Source organism: Thalassophryne amazonica, chromosome 4 (genome assembly GCF_902500255.1).
Source record: "Thalassophryne amazonica chromosome 4, fThaAma1.1, whole genome shotgun sequence".
NCBI lineage: Eukaryota > Metazoa > Chordata > Actinopteri > Batrachoidiformes > Batrachoididae > Thalassophryne > Thalassophryne amazonica.
In genome coordinates this window covers 19,136,266-19,151,855 of record NC_047106.1, presented here as the reverse complement: position 1 = coordinate 19,151,855, position 15,590 = coordinate 19,136,266, and positions in this window count along the sequence as shown.

The following is a 15,590-nucleotide window of genomic DNA, read 5'->3' as shown; positions in this document are numbered from 1 at the left end:
AACTTGCCGTGAAACGAAAGAAAAATCTGGTTTCTGTAACACCGCTATGACTATTTAAAAATGCCGGGTTTGATTCTCCTCTCGGACGGCGCGCTCATGACGACAGTGACGACATTCTCTGACCAATCAGTGGCCGGCAGCCTGTTGACGTCACATTTTAGTATCGGCTCGGCTCGCTTGGAACCGCTCCTGAGCAGGTACTAAGAAAAGCACTCGGTACCAGGTACTAACCATAATAGAAAAGCAAAAAAAAAACGAGTAGAGTCGAGCCGAGTAGTGCTACTTTTGTGAAGTAGAAAAGCGCTTTTAGATTTGGGCGCTCTTCACCTGCGACTCCCAATGGCGCCACCCCGCGGCCAGTGACATGCGCTGTGGCCCTGGACTACAAATTTCCGCTGTCGCAACAGTGGCTGCTGCCGTATTCCGATCCAGCGGAAGTGAGCAAAATTGCACAGTTGACGCGGTGAATGATAAAACTGAAGTGTGTAAAGCGGACCTGCTAAAATTGAGGCAGTGAAGGAAAACATTCAACATTAAATCGAGTACAGCAAATGATGCAATTGAAGTGGGTAAAGTAGAGGTACTAAAATCGAGGCAATGAATTAAATTAGCCAATGTTATATTTTTAAGACATAATATTTACAAGATTAATATTTACCATAATGTGATTTTAATGGCATCCAAATTTAACGATTCTAATTTTCAAAGGGGCACTATTAATCAGAGTTGTTTTTTATGTCACTCATTTTCATGTTTAGTACTTCACACCTTCCATTTTATCAAGTCCAGTTTTACCCTTTTGATTTTTTAACCACATTCAATATTTACTGCTTTCACTTTTAACCACATTAATTGTTTTACTGCTTTCATTTCACCACATTCAAGGTTTTACTGCTTTCATTTTTACCACAATCTATGTTTTACTGCATTCATATTTACCACATTCAATATTTCAATTAATTTGGATCACTTTGACCCTTCATAGTCAACTAATTTAGTCATGGATTAATGTTAAATAACCTTGTTTTACTGCAAATGTTTTGTTTCTTCCATATAAATCAATCTACAGCGTGGCTTTGCTTTTGAACCTTGAACCAATCGAAGCAGTGATTCGCAGATCGAAGCAGTGCTTATATCTGCTGCTTTGTTGATTCATTGTTTTATTTCACTTATCTTAATTTTTCCCCATTAAAAAGCCCCAAGAGCATATGTCTGTGAGTAATATTTACCCGTTTTATGTTAATTTGACCTGTTATGGTCTTCTGAAACAGTTGATAGATGTATTTTATAACTTAAAAATGGGACAGATGCTAATGCGTTAGCATGTCTATGGCGTTTCAATGTTAAAGTTACCATTAAGCTGTTGCAGCTGTCAGCACATTTGTGTGCTTTTGTTTTCTGTATAATAATTCATGGCTCAGCGTTTGTTGTCGTAAAGAGTGAAATGTATTCAAATTGTATATTTTTTAATGTATTTTTTATTTATATATTAGTAATAATAGAAAGAACAATAATAGTAATACTAATAACCAGTAAGGCTACAATACAATTTTAGAGAAAGAACAAAAGAAACCTGATTAAACACAACAGAAAAGATAAATCCAACTCACATGAACATAAATAATAAATAAATAGAGAAATAACTGTTTCCTGTGAACACCTAGTGACTCTTAAACCTCCACTTCACCCCTGTTTTATTTAAGTTTAATGGCAATTTGTTTCGGTCAAACCCATCCTAAGCTATGTTTTTACACAAGAAAAAATAAAATGCAGTTAACTGCACATTTGTGTCTTTTTTCATGAAAATATGTTTTTAAAGATCACATATTACACCTTAGTCAGGCCTTTTAAATAGTTTCATGAACTCTTGCTGTAATATGTTGTCAGTGGTTGAGATAGTTGCTGTTGGCATCTAAAAATGCTCATAATCGGGTGAAACCTGATAGAAATCTCTTTGTGGTGTGTCGGTGATGTATGTATGTGCAAAATAAAACAAAACACTACTCCAGGTATGTTTTTGATGAGAATATAACATAACTTTGTTACAAGGTCAAATGTTGATGTTGCATGATGGCCTTTTAATAATAACTCACTTAAAGAAATAATGGCAAAACTCACATGTAAGTAAAAAAAAAAAGCCCCAAAACGATTAATCGAAAAAAATAATCGGCTGATGAATTGATAATTAAAATAATCGTTAGCTGCAGACCTAGTGTTTAGGCTGAAAAAAAATGTCTTTACTAAAAAATCAAAGTCCGGATTTCAAAAAAGAAGAGAAAAAAGGACAGGGAAAGAAAACTAAATGAGGGAAAGCAGCTGCTAACCAAATTCTTTGAAAAGAGAGGTGAGTTTGAAAGCTAGCTATATTGAGTTGGGGGGTCTGGGGGACCAAATTGCACCATTTTCTAGAAAAATGGTGCAATTTGGTATATTCCTGTGCATTTTAACAGACGGGAATGCACCAAATTGCACCATTTTTCTAGAAAATTGTGCAGTTTGGTGCATTGCTCCTCCAACTTTAAAAAGGGTTCTGACTCCCAGGTGTGATCTAAGGTATATATGATTTAGACCTGGTTTGACTATGCACTGGAAATTTGGTGTTTGCGTTAATAAAAAGGAACATAACAGTGTGTGTGTGTGTGGGGTGGGGGTGGTCTTCACTATGGCTAGTACCTAGGGCCAGAATTGGTGCTACGCCACTGCATTTGCTTGCCCAATGGTTTGAACTGTTGCTTTGATTAAATTCTTTATTCAAAAGGCCCAGAACAGATGAAAATTCCAAAAGCTATTGAGGAAAAACATGAAATTTGGGCCTCTGGCACCTTATTTAACCCTGATGTTGGGGTTTTTCCCCAAAAAGAAAGCTTGTGCAAGTTGAGGATATGTCCCCAGATTAAAATGAAGCAATTTTCCCCAGAAATAGGTGATATCTGAAAAAGCTATTGAGGAATAGCTTGAAATTTGGGCCACTGGATCCTTATTTAACCCTGAGTTGGGATTTTTTTCCCCAAAAAGAAAGCTCATGCAAGGTGAAGATATGTCCCCAGATTAAAATGAAGCAATTTCCCCAGAAATAGGATGATATTTGAAAAAGCTATTGAGGAAAAACTTGAAATTGGGGCATCTGTGTTGTGAAAAGTGTAGTGACACGGACCCACAACATGGGGCGCAAATGAACGGTCAATAGATGAGCCAAAAAATAACAATTTAATGTTGTGAAGGTGCACAACGAATACACAGACAATCTCAGAATATGATTACAGTCAATCCACAAAGGTGACGTGTGGGCAGGCTCGAGGATAGAAGACGTCTGTCCTGAGAAGAGCCGGAACCACACGATTTCCGCCGCCACCGAACCTGGTGAATACTGGAGCCGCCAAGTCCCGAATTCCCAGGTGATCACCGTCCCCGACTGTCGGATCTGGTACTGCTGGCGAAGAACAAAGACAGTCAAGTGTGGGTGTGTACACCCAGTAACAACTACGGTGGGAATGCCACCTCCACCTCTCACTCAATATGCTGATGAATGTACCGTGATCCCTCAGAGGAAAAGTGCCGTCCTGCACTCACTCAGCCTCCACAGGAAGAGGGACTGGTACTCCTGCAAACACTCACAATATACAGCTTATAAGTAAACACAAATGGCTGAGGATATTACCTCCATTGAAGTACGATATCTCGGCGATGAGGTGGAGATGACATCTGGGTTTTATGGAGTGGGATGATGAAGAATGAGTGACAGCTGTCAGGACATAATGAGTAACAGCTGTCACTCCCTGTGTCCGTGGCGGCAGCGCCCTCTCGTGCCTGAAGCCCGCACTTCAGGCAGGGCGCCCTCTGGTGGTGGGCCAGCAGTACCTCCTCTTCTGGCAGCCCACACAACAGTCTGGATCCTTATTTAACCCTGATGTTGGCATTTTTCCCCAAAAAGAAAGCTCGTGCAAGGTGAGGATATGTCCCCAGATTAAAATGAAGCAATTTTCCCAGAAATAGGATGATATTTGAAAAAGCTATTGAGGAAAAACATGAAATTTGGGCCTCTGACACCTTATTTAACTGTGATGTTTGTTGTATGGCTGGGGGGCCTGGCTGCCTTTTTGTTTCTGTCTTTTGTTTTTCCTTCCAGGTGGCTTGCATTTGGGACTGAGTGGCTGTGTAGCTGAGTTTATCAGGACCTCACCCTGATCACCTGAGGCTGATCACCTGCGGCTCGTCAGGACTCACAGCTGTGGTGCATCTACAATGGATTGGAACATGGTGACATTTAAGACTGGAGTACACAGTGTGTATTTGCCAGAGACTCGACCTTGTGACCAGACGGGTGAGATCGTCGTCTCGGGAGCCATCTCATCATCAGTGGATGCAGAGAACGTCCAGGTTTGATGCATGGTTTGTGAAAGAGGAGAGGGTGAGGTCTCACGCTCGTCAGCACACTTCCTGAGGTACGTTAGATTTTGTGACTAACATTTATACAGTCAGTAAATGTGGTGTCCCTCACACCTTATTATATTGAGCTGTATGTTGGTCGTTTAAATCAGCTTCCACTGCAGTGGAGTTTTGTGAACAGGGTGTTCCATGCCTGCAGGGTGGGAAGCTGATTTGTAATTAAGCCAGGAAGTGTTTGCTGTTTGTACACCTTTGAGCGTTCTCTCTGTGTGTTGAGTGTGGACTCACATAATGATTCCTTCTTTCACAGACTCGGTTTGTCGCGGCCACCTGGGGGGTGTCGGCGGGGTCCTTGGGTCCGAATTGGTTCTGGCTCCGGACCGTTGGCACTGCTGGGAGCGCACCGCAAAAACCACCACGCCAGACCGAGCACTTTTATATTTTTTCACAGCACTGTTATGTTCATTAAACTCTGTTATCCTTTGTACCGTGCTCTGCTTATTTTATACTGGGTCCTTCAAACGCTGGTCGGTTCTCCGGGCTGCGTCCGACACATAACAATGTTGGGATTTTTCCCCAAAACGAAAGCTCATGCAAGGTGAAGATATGTCCCCAGATTAAAATAAAGCAATTTTCCCAGAAATAGAATATTTGAAAAAGCTATTGAGGAATAGCTTGAAATTTGGGCCACTGGATCCTTATTTAACCCTGATGTTGGGATTTTTTTCCCCCAAAAGAAAGCTCATGCAAGGTGAAGATATGTCCCCAGATTAAAATGAAGCAATTTCCCCAGAAATAGGATGATATTTGAAAAAGCTATTGAGAAAAAACTTGAAATTTGGGCCTCTGGATCCTGATTTAACCCTGATGTTGGGATTTTTACCCAAAAAGAAAGTTTGTGCAAGATGAGGATACGTCCCCAGATTAAAATGAAGCAATTTCCCCAGAAATAGGATATTTGAAAAAGCTATTTAGGGAAAAACTTGAAATTTGGGCATCTGGATCCTTATTTAACCCTGATGTTGGGATTTTTCCCGAAAAAGAAAGCTCGTGCAAGGTGAGGATATGTCCCCAGATTAAAATGAAGCAATTTCCCCAGAAATAGGATGATATTTGAAAAAGCTATTGAAGAAAAACATGAAGTTTGGGCCTCTGACACCTTATTTAAACCGTGATGTTGGGATTTTTCCCCAAAAAGAAAGCTCATGCAAGGTGAAGATATGTCCCCAGATTAAAATGAAGCAATTTCCCCAGAAATAGGATGATATTGTTGTGTGGGCCGCCAGAAGAGGAGGTACTGCTGGCCCACCACCAGAGGGCGCCCTGCCTGAAGTGCGGGCTTCAGGCACGAGAGGGCGCTGCCGCCACGGACACAGCCGGGAGTGACAGCTGTTACTCATTACTTCCTGACAGCTGTCACTCATTCTTCATCACCTCACTCCATAAAACCCAGACGTCATCTCCATCTCACCGCCGAGATATTGTACTTCATTGAAGGTAATATCCTCAGCCGTTTTGTGTTACAATATATCTGTATATTGTGAGTGTTTGCAGGAGTACCGGTTCCTCTATCTGTGGAAGCTGAGTGAGTGCAGGACGGCACTCTTTTCCCCTGAGGAATCACTGCGGTACTCATCACATATTGAGTGAGAGGTGGAGGTGGCATTCCCACCGTTGTTGTTACTGGGTGTACACACACCCACACTTGACTGTCTTTGTTCTCGCCAGCAGTACAAGATCCGACAGTCGGAGACGGTGATCACCTGGGAATTCGGGACTTGGCGGCTCCAGTATTCACCAGGTTCGGTGGTGGCAGAAATCGTGTGGTTCCGGCCCTTCTCAGGACAGACGTCTTCTATCCTCGAGCCTGCCCACACGTCACCTTTGTAATTTGACTGTAATCATATTCTGAGATTGTCTGTATATTCGTTGTGCACATTTCACAACACTAAATTGTAACCTTTTGGCTCATCTATTGCGCCCCCTGTTGGGGTCTGTGTCACTACACTTTCACAACAGATATTTGAAAAAGCTATTGAGGAAAAACTTGAAATTTGGGCATCTGGATCCTTATTTAACCCTGATGTTGGGATTTTTACCCAAAAAGAAAGCTCGTGCAAGATGAAGATATGTCCCCAGATTAAAATAACGCAATTTTCCCAGAAATAGGATGATATTTGAAAAAGCTATTGAGGAAAATCTTGAAATTTGGGCCTCTGGATCCTTACTTAACCCTGATGTTGGGATTTTTACCCAAAAAGAAAGTTTGTGCAAGATGAGGATATGTCCCCAGATTAAAATGAAGCAATTTTCCCAGAAATAGGATATTTGAAAAAGCTATTGAGGAAAATCTTGAAATTTGGGCCTCTGGATCCTTATTTAACCCTGATGTTGGGATTTTTACCCAAAAAGAAAGTTTGTGCAAGATGACGATATGTCCCCAGATTAAAATGAAGCAATTTCCCCAGAAATAGAATATCTGGAAAAGCTATTGAGGAAAAACTTTAAATTTGGGAATCTGGATCCTTATTTAACCCTGATGTTGGGATTTTTACCCCAAAATAAAGCTAGTGCAAGATGAAGATATGTCCCCAGATTAAAATAAAGCAATTTTCCCAGAAATAGGATGCTATTTGAAAAAGCTATTGAGAAAAATCTTGAAATTTGGGCCTCTGGATCCTTATTTAACCCTGATGTTGGGATTTTTACCCAAAAAGAAAGTTTGTGCAAGATGTGGATATGTCCCCAGATTAAAATGAAGCAATTTTCCCCAGAAATAGGATGATATCTGAAAAAGCTATTGAGGAATAGCTTGAAATTTGGGCATCTGGATCCTTATTTAACCCTGATGTTGGGATTTTTACCCAAAAAGAAAGCTCGTGCAAGGTGAGGATATGTCCCCAGATTAAAATGAAGCAATTTTCCCAGAAATAGGATGATATTTGAAAAAGCTAATGAGGAAAAACATTAAATTTGGGCCTCTGACACCTTATTTAACCGTGATGTTGGGATTTTTCCCCAAAAAGAAAGCTCATGCAAGGTGAAGATATGTCCCCAGATTAAAATGAAGCAATTTCCCCAGAAATAGGATGATATTTGAAAAAGCTATTGAGGAAAATCTTGAAATTTGGGCCTCTGGATCCTTATTTAACCCTGATGTTGGGATTTTTACCCAAAAAGAAAGTTTGTGCAAGATGAGGATATGTCCCCAGATTAAAATGAAGCAATTTCCCCAGAAATAGAATATCTGAAAAAGCTATTGAGGAAAATCTTGAAATTTGGGCCTCTGGATCCTTATTTAACCCTGATGTTGGGATTTTTACCCAAAAAGAAAGTTTGTGCAAGATGAGGATACGTCCCCAGATTAAAATGAAGCAATTTCCCCAGAAATAGAATGATATCTGAAAAAGCTATTGAGGAAAATCTTGAAATTTGGGCCTCTGGATCCTTATTTAACCCTGATGTTGGGATTTTTACCCAAAAAGAAAGTTTGTGCAAGATGAGGATATGTCCGCAGATTAAAATAAAGCAATTTCCCCAGAAATAGGATGATATTTGGAAAAGCTATTGAGGAAAAACATGAAATTATGGACACAGGCTGCTAATTTCGCCATAATAGGCTTGTTTCCTGGCTCGATTTTGGTCGTGAAATGTAAACATATTGCCACTGATTAAAATGAATATATTTCATGGGCTTTCTCATGAAATTTGGAAAACCAATTGAAAAAAGGGGGGGGGGGGGGACAAATATTGGGCCCAAGTTGTACATTTGCCTGCTTTGCAAAGGGTCTGAAATATGACTGCATAGGCACAGAACCTCGACTTTGCCTGCCAGACCTCTGTCATGAAAACTGGAAAAGCCTTCATAAAATTAAGAATAAAATTATCTCCACAAGAAATACAGTTTTGCCAATATTGAAATGAGGTTTCCTTAAAATGATAAATTATGAAACATCATTCCATACTTATGAATTAATATAAAATGCATATTAGGGCTATAACTTAGATATTACATTCCCATTGGAAAAACATCTGGGCGAAGCTAATATTTCTACATTCCAACAAGAATTTGTTTTTATCAAATGGTGGGTTTTTTTCCAACTTTGTTTTTCCATTTTAAACACAGCACATGCTTATTTATTGGGCACTGAATAAAATACAGTTACCAAAACATATTCAAGAAAAAATACCAGCTGATTGTTAGATTTTACACGTTTTTGTAGTCACGTACTTTTTCAACGGTCCCTAGATTTGCCGCTGAATGTAGGTTTCTCTCCTGGACTGGTGCTCCGGCTTCCTCCCACATCCAAAAGACACACGGGTTAGGTGGATTGGAAACTTTAAATTGTCCATAGGTGTGTGTGCGGGTGTGAATGTGGTTATCTATCTATATGTGGCCCTGTGACAGACTGGTGTCCTGTCTAGGGTGGACCCGGTTCCCGCCTCGCGCTCTATGACTGCTGGGATAGACTCCAGACCCCCACCCTTAACTGGACTAAGCGGTTGAAGTTGAGTGTGTGACTCTTGGATGACACCTGCTGGAGAGATTAATGTAGTGCAGAAATTTAATGTACAAAGACAAAGCACCAAAATTTCATCGATTGTTCCTCAAAATAAAGTTTATTCATGCTGCAAGTTTTGTCAAAGTTTTGTTATTTAAGACATTTTGCTGCCACAAATCCAATAAGAACACAAACACCAGCAAAAACACACCAGCGGTTTTTTGTGGCCTCCAATTCTGAGTGGAAACGCTGCTTTTGTTCTTTCATCTCTTTCTTCATGATCTCCTCCTTCATGTCCAGCTCCTTCTTGAAGTTGGACTCTTTCTCTTCCAGGATTTTTTGGAAGTGAGCTTCTTTAATGTCCATCATTTTATGGAAGCTGATGTCTTTTTCCTCCAGCTTCCTTTGGAACTCTGCTTCCTTGCTGTCCATCATGTTGCAGAAGTTGGCATCATTCTCCTCCAGCTTCCTTCAGAATTCTGCTTCCTTTCTGTCCATCATTTTATGGAAGCTGATGTCTTTTTCCTCCAGCTTCCTTTGGAACTCTGCTTCCTTGCTGTCCATCATGTTGCAGAAGTTGGCATCATTCTCCTCCAGCTTCCTTCAGAATTCTGCTTCCTTTCTGTCCATCACTTTGTGGAAGCTGATGTCCTTTTCCTCCTGCATTTTTTTATATTCAGCTTCCTTTCTGTCCATCATCTTCTGGACCTTGATGTCCTTTTCCTCCATCTCTTGCTGGAAGCTGGTGTGTTTGTCTTCCAGCATTTGGATGATTCTGTCCTTTTCTTTGAGTTGCTCCTCAAATGCAGCCTGTTTGAGTTCGTCCTCCCTTCTGTGACTGGCAGCGAGCACTTTGATCAGTTGCAGCTGCTCGGCTTCAGTGTCTTTTTGAAACTTGGCCCTCCATGAATCATCATCAGGAAGCTGTGTCTCCAGAGACTCTGGTCCTTCAGTCTCAGAGTCTGAGTCCAGCAGATTGGGGGGCTACAAACACAACAAGAGACAATCAATTAACATCATGCATTCATTATGAAGTGCTTATTTTCAGCTGACCAATCAGCTGCACTGAAACAAAAACAGTCTGCAGAGCTTCTTTGCAGTCGATGTTGATTATTAGTTCAAATGACTGTAAAATACTTCAAACTATATCGTTAATAAACTGAAGACAAATCAGCCAATTCCCAAGTTTGAATTATTTGAGTTCACAAAATGTTAAATAAATGACTGTAAAATACTTCAAACTATATCGTTTAATAAACTGAAGACAAATCAGCCAATTCCCAAGTTTGAATTATTTGAGTTCACAAAATGTTAAATAAATGACTGTAAAATACTGCAAACTGTTTTGTTTCATGAACTGAAGTGTAATTAAACTCAAATCAGGCAAGCTTATTTTAATTTAAACCATTTTCAAAGTTTAAGTTATTGAATTAATTAAATGGTTTAATACAGAGGTTCCCAAAGAGTGGGCTGTCGCCCCCTGGTGTGTAGCGATGGTACTGTTTAATTTAATTAATTTAATTTAATTAGCTTATAATGCGCCAAATCACAGCAAAAGCCGTCTCAAGGCGCCTTACATAAAACACGTCAACATAAAATTGAATAAATAATTAAAAATGAATAAAAAATTCAAATACATAAATAAAAACAAGTAAAAGAATAAAACAAATAAAAATAAAAACTATCCATAAGAAAGAGAATAAAAATAGGTTTTGAGTCTTGACTTAAAAATGTCCACAGACTCAGACCCTGGGCTGATGACTCATCACTACTGTTGATGAGTCACATGTAGTTATTAAATTTAAAATAAAATTAAAAATTATTTGATTTTCAATTTTGTTACAATTTTGTTACATTACAACTGCCACGAATCATGTTGGTGTCCGTTCTGATGGTTTTTAATTTGGCCGCCCAGCCATGGTTTCCATTGTTTATCAATTTCATAATTTGGCCGCCGAGCCAACCTGTTTTCATGTTGCGGATATATTTTGAATTTTTATTTTAAAGGACTTTACATGACTAAGCGTTGCGTTGCTACTTGCATTGTCCATGGGGTGCTTGTGTCTGACACTTTGCGTCTGTGGAACTGTGCACACAGCGTCTGTGCAGTTGGCTGAGATGTGTTCATCATTAAACTTGGAATTCATTTTTGAAACAATGCCTTATTTAAATACCTACTGACGTTTTGGGTTTAGGCCGAGCCAAGTAGGCTTACCAGACTTGCACTGAATGTGTGCGCATGTGTGTGTGTGTGTGGCGCTGCACTGCAGCTTGCATTATCCATGAAGAGTACTTGTGTCTGACATGTCGCGTCTGTGTGCTCACTTTGCCAGTGCTGTAGGCTAAATGATAACGTTGCTTGCGATGTACAAACGAGGCATACTTTTTCAAACTGTGTATTATAATACCTACACCTTACCTACAACCCCAAAGGTTGGGCCCGTCTGATTTTTTTCTGGGCCCACCCGTTTTATGATTTATGCCTACGCCCCTGTTCAAAGCTATGCTCCAATTCTCTCTGAACTCTTCACGTTCAGCTGACGAATCAGCTGTAAGGTTTTCAGTGAATCAGCTATCACAGAAAACTGCAGTCAGAACATAGTCAGCAGATGTTAACAGCTGTTTCGGGTGTGCGCCTTAAACTCCTCTCCAGAAACAATGCGCTGTGATCTGCTCTCGTCTAATCGAGTCATCAACAGAAAATTAATGGGAGAAATTTTTTATTTTGGTGTGACATTTCTTGCTTGTGCATGAGATTGATGCTGAAAGCGTGTCACGCCAGATGTGTGAGAGTTGGCAACTCGCTGCTCCACATTTATCAGCTTTATTAACTTACGTTTGCTGCTCATTAGAAGACCACCGTACAACACCACCATACAAAATGTCAGGACTGATTCAATAAAACACAGATAAAACAAAGTCATCAGAGTCCTGCACACGCTAAATGATTTCATCTTCCTCCACAAGAAAAGTCTCTGTTGGGCCTTTTTGCAGACAGCATCTGTGTTGCTCTCAAAAGATAATTTGCTGTTGATGATGGATCCTAGGTATAGGATTAGTTGGGGTTTTATGTATTTTTAGGAAAAAAATACACAATATGCAACATTGATGCAATATGCTGGGGTGTATAGCCATTGGATTTGGAGTGTCGGTCCTAAACTAAATGAGTAGGGTTGCATCAGGACATCCCTTTCTTCCGGTGTCAACCCGGTGGTGGACACCGGAAGTAAGGGATGCCGTCAAGCTGAAGGAGTCCTACTTATCTTTGTTGGTAGGTGGGACCTGTGTTGGGGTCATTCCATAGGAATGGTACATTACGAGAGTGTTGGAGGTTAAGCGAGTGTCTGACAGGGTGATGAGAATGAAGTTGGAAATTGTAGGGGTGACGATGAATGTCAGTGCTTATGCCCCACCAGTGATGTGCGGTCAGTGGAGGCAGTGAGGCTGTGCTTCACCTGTCATCATGGAAAATGAAAAAATAAATGTTATATTTATCCACTTATTTGTACTATAAAGTTATTTTCCTTTAACTTCACCAGTATTAGATTATTTTTTATTTCGAAATCGCTGAATTTTCACATTTGCCGTTCAAATACTGAGCAGAGACGTGCGGTGAGGCATCAGCCAGCCGGGCCTCACCTTGGTTTGTGCAATCAGTGGTCTAACTGCTGGCATGCTGTGCACTGAGACTCTGTCACTGTCTCTCTGTATGTCACCATTAAAATGGTCAAACACTTTGGTTATATGAACTTAAATTCCATAGTTTAGCTGATGTACATAATGTACAGTGGTTTTTGTCAATAAGTGTATGTGTGTGTAACGTGTTTCGTGTGCTGAGTGATCATAAAACAGCTGCAAAAAGGCACCAAGTGAGGCACATAGTTCTCCTGCCTCATGTTAGGGGACACTAGTGATCCCAGGGATTCTTCTTGCAGCAACTCCTGAGCTGCAGAATAAGTGACAGTAAGCTACAAGAGCTGCCGTTCACTTATTTGTTCCTCTCACCTGGACTTTAGTTTCAGAATGGAGGATTACATATCCAAACTGAAACCATATTCTAAACTGGACTTTAAGTCAAAGCAGGAGGTAATAATTAGACCGGAGCTGAAAGGTTTGTTTCAAACAACAGAAGACCTGCTCTTTTCAAATGGAGCAGGACACACATAAAGTCTGGTTGTGTGGACGTCCAGCCAGAAGCTGCCTTTTCTGAACTTGTGACAACGTCTGGACTCAGATTGGGATATTGTGACCTCAAGAATTTTCTCATCTCACATGAGCGGTCGACCACTCATATTCAAAGCGAGAAAAGGCTCCAAACAGAACTGATGAAGGATGACTTTCTTCCCTGGCAGTGATCTCCACTGAGACAGAGAGACTTTTAAAACTGAAGGAAGATAAGGAAGATGTTGACAAGCAAGTCATCAATGCTTTTGTTCAGAAGGAGCGGCACATGTGGACTTCATTTCTAAGTAAAGGTAAGACCATAATACGTTTGTTAATTAAATGTGCTTTTTGTGTGCTACAGTTTGTACACTCAACAAAAATATAAATGCAACACTTTTGGTTTTGCTCCCATTTTGTATGAGATGAACTCAAAGATCTAAAACTTTTTCCACATACACAATCACCATTTCCCTCAAATATTGTTCACAAACCAGTCGAAATCTGTGATAGTGAGCACTTCTCCTTTGCTGAGATAATCCATCCCACCTCACAGGTGTGCCATATCAAGATGCTGATTAGACACCATGATTAGTGCACAGGTGTGCCTTAGACTGCCCACAATAAAAGGCCACTCTGAAAGGTGCAGTTTTGTTTTATTGGGGGGGGATACCAGTCAGTATCTGGTGTGACCCCATTTGCCTCATGCAGTGCAACACATCTCCTTCGCATCATCCGTGAAGAGAACACCTCTCCAACGTGCCAAACGCCAGCGAATGTGAGCATTTGCCCACTCAAGTCGGTTACGACGACGAACTGGAGTGAGGTCGAGACCCCAATGAGGATGACGAGCATGCAGATGAGCTTCCCTGAGACGGTTTCTGACAGTTTGTGCAGAAATTCTTTGGTTATGCAAACCGATTGTTCCAGCAGCTGTCCGAGTGGCTGGTCTCAGACGATCTTGGAGGTGAACATGCTGGATGTGGAGGTCCTGGGCTGGTGTGGTTACACGTGGTCTGCGGTTGTGAGGCTGGTTGGATGTACTGCCAAATTCTCTGAAACGCCTTTGGAGACAGTTTATGGTAGAGAAATGAACATTCAATACACGAGCAACAGCTCTGGTTGACATTCCTGCTGTCAGCATGCCAATTGCACGCTCCCTCAAATCTTGCGACATCTGTGGCATTGTGCTGTGTGATAAAACTGCACCTTTCAGAGTGGCCTTTTATTGTGGGCAATCTAAGGCACACCTGTGCACTAATCATGGTGTCTAATCAGCATCTTGATATGGCACACCTGTGAGGTGGGATGGATTATCTCAGCGAAGGAGAAGTGCTCACTATCACAGATTTCGACTGGTTTGTGAACAATATTTGAGGGAAATGGTGATATTGTGTATGTGGAAAAAGTTTTAGATCTTTGAGTTTGTCTCATACAAAATGGGAGCAAAACCAAAAGTGTTGCGTTTATATTTTTGAGTATATGTGTAAAGAATGCTGACATGAGATTTTAAACATAACCTGTTAACTGCTGCCAATCAAATGGTGAATAAGATACTCTGTGGGGTTTATATGTTTGTAAATCTGATTATGATGAAGTCAGTGCCTCACCAGCCATGAACCTCACCACACGTCACTGTGCCCACAGGTACTGTGAAAAGAAGGAGAAAGATTTCTCGAGTGTGTTAGATGAGGTGGAACCCAGGATAAAAGAGTGGTGATTGGCGCAGACTTCAGTTAGTGCAGCAGATAAGCAAAGGAACACTTCAGTTAATGATGCAAGCAAGAAATTTTGCACAATAGCTCAGTAGAACCTTCTCTTTCAAAATGTTTGGGTACCCACAAAAAATGGCTGCCATTTTTCAAGACGGCTACCAGCTATACTAATTTATGATGATTTCTGCACACAATGGATGAAACAAATGCACCATTTCTTAGCTAAAGTGTGTTTTTGGGCTTGTCCAATAGTTAAAATCATCAGCAGTATAAGAAATATCATTTTGAAAAGCATATCGTTCAAATTGCCGGGGCAAAATCATCTTTTTATCAATTACGATTTCAAGCTATAAATCTGAAAATTTCTGATGTATCTGCATATCTCACATTATAAGGTTTTATCAGAACACAAAATATTAATTATGTGGACACATCATATATACATGTATATGTATACCTCAAATCATGTGTGTGTATATACGAGGCACCGCCACGACGCGCGTAATTCCTCCGCACGTAATTCCTCCGCACGTCTGTCTCAATGTGCCGAAAAAGTGCTGATGTCCACGTCTTTTCACAATTCCTGTGCTAGCCAGATGACATCCTGGATAAAACACAGCATCCAGTTTAAAAATGAACGGCACATTCCACTGTTACAGGAGTTTTTGTCATGGAAAGAGGAGCGGAGGCTTCGTGCGTCGCGGCGGTGCCGCATGGCGCAAAGCAACGCCATGATGAAGCCTCACAGGACATGTTCTGGCATGTCCAGGCACATGCACAATTTCTCGGATAATCACTCGATGGAAAAACCACCAACAGCTGTCTG